At 33.8% G+C, this 6,064-nt stretch overlaps 1 pseudogene; it reads right to left on the bottom strand.

Annotated features, from left to right (window-relative positions):
• Positions 1-2,276: 2,276 nt before the first annotated feature.
• Positions 2,277-4,064, bottom strand: LOC149544717 (autophagy-related protein 11 pseudogene; annotated as a pseudogene).
• Between the last annotated feature and the right edge of the window lie 2,000 nt (positions 4,065-6,064).

Raw genomic sequence — 6,064 nt, 5'->3', positions numbered from 1 at the left:
TGTTTTCACTATAGAGTATAGTGATTACAAGTCTCAGTTCTTGTGATGATTTTTCATCTTATCTCTATAACACATAATGATATGTGATGGCCCATTGCTCATTAATATATTCCATAATTAATCTTCAAATATGATCCACGATTCATACTGGTCCATCATTATATAAAATAGTGATTCTCTTTTGTATACCATGCTCCTTTATTGCTATAAGAAATAGCAAACATTTGATTTTATCACTATTCTCTATAGCACATAATTCCTTTCTATGATCACCAAAAAATTTATTGCTTTTACTATAGCAACAAGTCTTTCACATCTCTTAAATTCTTCATTACCAAAATCTCTAACGATGAAAGCATTTCTCATCACTAGATGCTATAGAAAAACTTGAAAATCCCAAGCATATGATCACCGAAGTTTATGGTGATACATCTTCTTTCATCACTCATTTCCATATCCAAGATATGTCTTCTCCATATAGCAATTTCTGCTCAACTAAAGAGATTCTTGCTCAACTGTATTCATTTCCTTGAAATTATACATTTATATGCATGAAATCAAAAAATAGAAACACCTAATAGATTTGAACTTTTTGTATTATATTTCCTACTATTATTCATACAAGATAAATTGCTAAAGAAAATGTGGTGTCACAATGATGGGAATACATCACAACTAGAACCAAAAATGGTATCACAACAGTGAGTAGTTTTCCTCCAAGAATTGGAACCCTTACAATCAGAAAGAAAGAGAATGATATAGAAGAGAGTGCATTCCTAGATCTATTGTAAAGATGACATGTGTCCACTTAAAATTCCATCTCCTAGCAGTGAAAAGAATCTCACTAATCTCTCTCTACAACTACATATCAAATCTTCAATCATTTTGGCCTCCAAAAGCAAGAAATATCTAAGATATTTGATTGAAAGAACATAACTGATTTTGATATCAAACTTGAAACCAAGGCAAAGATAAATATTAGTTAAATATGACCTCTAGAACCAAAGAAAACCTTTTATAATTGATTCACTTCACATTTAGACTTCAAAAAGCCTTTATGTCTGCCTCCTTACCAAATTTGATGCATAATGAAAATATATGTTTGTTCTACTAAGAATGCCCTAGAAAACACAAATATGCTTGCAAATGAAACTAGTGAAGACTTGTGCAAAATTTGATCCCAAATTTGGAAAATTCATTTCCCCTCGGTTCCAATGGTATGCTACAGTAGATATTTTAGATAAAAGTTTCTCCCTTGGTGGCTATTTGAAAATCATGCTCCTTGGCCATGAACAGAGCTTAAAACATGGAAAAATTTAAAAGTTTATATAGTCAAAACTATATATAAACTTTAAATTCATTTAAATCTTTCATTTTGTGAAAACTTAGTGCATTTGAAATCTTTGAATTTGATTTTATATCTTACATTTCCATTTCACCTTCTTCCCCTTATCTCATGTGCCAAGTGTCCATTAATTTTCATTCATCAATCTACCCAGGCAGGCCCCACATCCAATGCCTTTGAAATACTTAAACACATTAATATATATTTAATATATTAATCCTTTAAATTAACACTAGGACCATTTGAAAATTGCCTTTCGACCATGTGCTAGAAGTTTCTTTCTCGTAGCATTAGGATGCCCTTTGCTTTATCTTTACGCACTTACATTTCATCCCCTTTACACACTTATGTTTCATTCCTGGTGCACACATTGAAAGCCATTCTCATCTTACTTACACACATATGTAGGTCACTTTGGACATAAGAGCATAGGCCTATCATCCTTCCCCCTTATGTTCACATGCCTATGTATGAGTGTAGACACCCCGACATGTGTGTCACCACACAAAATTTGACCCTCTGTGTTTGCTAGCCTATCCACTTGCCCTTGGGGGCCCACCACACATGGCTAGCCTTTAAAAAGCTCCTATCTTGTTAAACAACTTGATATGCAAGTGATGTTGTTTTTAAAGACTATATAGAGAATCTCCACAAAGAATGTGGGATTAAAGTTTAGATTGCCTTCAACCCTTGTTCATGCATTTATATGCCCATGCACACTACCTCCATAGTCGTGAGAGCTACATGAAAGCTATCGGCTTTTAAATAGATGTTGCTTCATGTTATATCATCCCCTTTGTTTCCTATGTGTCGATGGAGTTATTCCTTGGGACCCCTACTCCAACATGAAATGTTGGCACTTATTACCTCTACTACTTGCATGAAAATGGGTGCCTCTGCCCTTTAGCTTGGTTCTAAATGGATTTTGATATTACTTCACTTTCAAATAATTCTCAATATGTTTCACATATTCATCCTTCAAATTTAATGCTTTTGATGTTTCCTATGTTGCATTTTGTAAGAGACCTTGTCTGTTGTTCTCATCTACTATATCATAATAAATATCATGTGTGAAAGAAGAGCTAAATGCTACAACTGAAGCAAGCTCTACTTTCAACGATGCATTTTCAACCTCTATTTTAGCTATTCCAAGGATATAATCATCATCCATTATCCTAGCTTCTGATTGCTTACCAAAATTTCCATAACTCTATGCACCATTACCAGAATGATAACTACTACTAAGTGAGGAAAATGAGCCTTTTCCTTGTGCATTTGGATCACCCTTGGCTAGCAATCCTATTATGGATTCTAGAGCATAGCGCTCAATATCGGCAACATCAATATCATCTAAACAGGAGTCAAATGGCTCAATACTAACAACACACTGTCTAGGGACATCAAATAACCCCAATGCTTCTAAGATATCCTAAGGGATGTAATCACTCTGTAACTTTAAAATCCCCAACCATCTTTGTACTTCAAATTATCTCCTACTAGCCAATTTTTTAGCTAGCTGGCCTACTTGCCCCATGTATAGTTTCATAGAAGCCTTTCTCCTAACCACTTTTGCAAGGAAAGCCCTATATGAAGGACCAATTTTGTGAATAGACTTCAGCTTAGAAAATATATAATCTTGATGATGCATAGCTTCCTTAAATGCTGAAAACTCAAATCTTATATTACAAATATTAACCTAAAGAGATGCCACTCTTTGCATGTTAGTGTGCACCCACACACTCATCTCATGTTTCTTCTCTTTGCAAGACTCAAATAGTTTATTTATTTCATAGCTACATGCTTCCAATCTTGGTAAGTAGTTTTTATCATGAGCATCATACATAGGGCCCAGTGCAGAGACTGTGTCATGAAGTCTTAGTGAAGAAGCATATAACTGACTAGTCAAGTAGTTATCCACATGCTTCTTTATAGTGTTTACATCTTTTTTCAAAATATATAATATGCTTCATTGTTCCCTAAAGTATCACTCATGTTCTCTGACCATGTCTTGTTGGCTTCACACATTAATTGAAGGTTGATCACAAAGTAAATCTTGAACCTTATGTTGTAGCTTAGCATAGGTAGGCTTGAGATGTGACACTTTCTCTTGGAACTACTTGTGGGACAAAAGACATGCCTCCAAAGTCTTTCATGATATATCTTCTAGTCATACAAAGTCTAAAAGACATTTATATCTTTCTGTTTGAAGCTTTGGACATAGCTTGCAAGCTTGTAATATGTTTATGGTCTTCTCAAAGTTTGTAAGAAGATACATGTGATGCCTCTACTTGTTGATCAAATCACTTCATGAAGTCCATTTTTAACTGATTGAATATCTTGCAAGAAAATTCCATATTAGCCCTTGCATTCTCAAAAGCCATTGCCTAGACTTGGTGCTCTTGAACCAATATCCTTGACCATTCAATTCTAGCTTGACTTGTAATGTAGATATGGTGTCCCTTCTGAAAATGGCACTTAAATTGCATTTCATATGAGGCCAACACTCTCAAGGCAAGATTTTTGCATCTTCCAAATGATCGAGATTTTGAGCAGATGATGGAACATGAAGCATAGGAACCTATAGAAATTTAATAACTTCCCTAGGAGGTGGAGGACTGTCATCCATAAGTCAAGTTTGGTTGTAAAGAAAAACATCATGCCCATCATAGGGCAGTCTATAAAATGCTTATGATTTCTAAGGCTCCAATCCCTTGACCATTTGATACAAATCAAAATCAAACTTGATCATTGAACTATCAATTAAAACTCATTTTATCACTTTCTTGCAACTTGTCAACTTTGTGTCAAGAGGTCCTTTGGCTGGCCTTAATAACTAGAATGTCTGATTAGGCTTTTAAAAAATGGTACACTAATTCTTTGTTCTACGTACTCTTACCTTGTCAAATCTCATCTCATCAAGAATTTAGGGTCAAAAGATATTGACTATTAAAGTTACCCTTTCAGAATTGCCTGCAAGAAAATATGTCACAAAATAATAAATTGCATTCAAATTTGGCTTCAAAAACTAGGTAAACTAAAACTTTGGAAAATGAAAATTGGGGCATTGGTTCACTATCATGAGGAAAATATGAACCTATGATTTGGGCTCATGATGAATAACAAGATGCAAATGACAAGTGGTCAAAGTGAGCTAACATGAATTTGTAGACTAGAAACACAGATAAAAAGGTGATTTTTGAAAATGGAATTGACCTCGAAAAGTCTGCAGACAGATTCATCAAGATTTGAAAATTGGCACACATGGAGTATTTTTAGAGTTCAAAACAATTGTACAATCCATTCAATCTCATGTATTACAAATTTTGAGATATGACATCATGAATAGGGGTATTGATCAATTTGTATTTCATGACACCAGTGAAACTTTGTAAATTGTAAACAAAATCGCATATGAAAACTGATCAAACAGATTCATCATAAGCTCAAATTAGGAACATAAAAAGTCTCTAACCCTTCAAATATGATGTAAAATGAATTTTCTAACCAGTCAAAAGTTATGAAAGGTCAAATAGGGCCTTCTAGAATTTTTCTCAATTTGTAGATGCACGAAAATAGTAAGCTACCAACTTCAAGGGGTTCAAAACCTAATCAAATGGATTCAAAATGACTTGAAACTTGGAACATAGATTCTTTGATATGCATATTAAATATCCACAAAGTGGAAGGTCATAAAAAAATTTTGGGTTAAAGATATTCAAAGGAAAACTGCACTTCTCTTCACTATTTGACACTTTGGCAAAAATGTAGATCTTGAAGACAACTCAAAATGAAACTTCCGAAAATGGTTCAAAATGTCAATTTATCAATACGAAACATATGAATATGTTAAATGAAGAGTGTTAAACAACTGAAGCACCACCTAAGCCTTGAAATGACAGCTAGCTACATATGCACAAAAAACATTCATAGGGGGCTCAATGATTTGAAATTTTAAATATACACTCAAAATGGGAGTGCAATTTTAAGTGCCATCACATTCTTTTTTTCCACTTAATCCTTCCCTTTTTCTAATTGGCTTCATGTAATTACATAGGAAATCTGCATACAAATTAATCCTTATCTTCAAAAGATTGTATTTTGGTTTTAGGTTCGCTAAAAAATGGTTTGCATAGTTGTTTGTACAATCTCAAACATGTATGTCAAATCTGTGTTACTCGACACTTAAGATTATTGATGCTCAACATATACTAAAATTTTGTCTCTAACTTGGCACCTAAACTACTTGGCATCTACTATTTTCTTGACACTTGAATCACTCGACATGTATTGTCTACTCAGCACTTAAGTGACTTGGCACATGAGTGTCTCGACACTCATTGTAACTTGACATAGTCTATATTTACATATTATAGTTGGCATTTACTACAAGTTTAGCATGAACTTAATAAATGAGTTAAGTGTGTTGATGCTCAATTGTCAAAATTAATCTGAGATCAACACTAAGATGCTTAGTTGGAGATGAACCACATCATTGGGAGATGGGATTAGCACAAGTTGAGTTTGTATATAATATTTCTATGAATAGAAGTACAAGGAAAACACCTTTTAAGATTGTTCCTAGAATGCAACCTAGAGGAGTATCAAATTTGAGGGATGTTGCTAGTGAAAAGAAGAGAAGTGTTGAAGGAGAAGAATTTTCTTATTTTATGGAGTCTTTGCATAAGGAAGTGAAGCTAATGTTGGAACAAAGTAATTAGA

The sequence above is a fragment of the Cupressus sempervirens genome, chromosome 8 (assembly GCF_028749045.1).
Source record: "Cupressus sempervirens isolate cs-2001-9-10 chromosome 8, ASM2874904v1, whole genome shotgun sequence".
NCBI classification, from domain to species: domain Eukaryota; kingdom Viridiplantae; phylum Streptophyta; class Pinopsida; order Cupressales; family Cupressaceae; genus Cupressus; species Cupressus sempervirens.
Note: the sequence above shows the minus strand (reverse complement) of the source record. Positions and strands in the feature narration are given on the sequence as shown.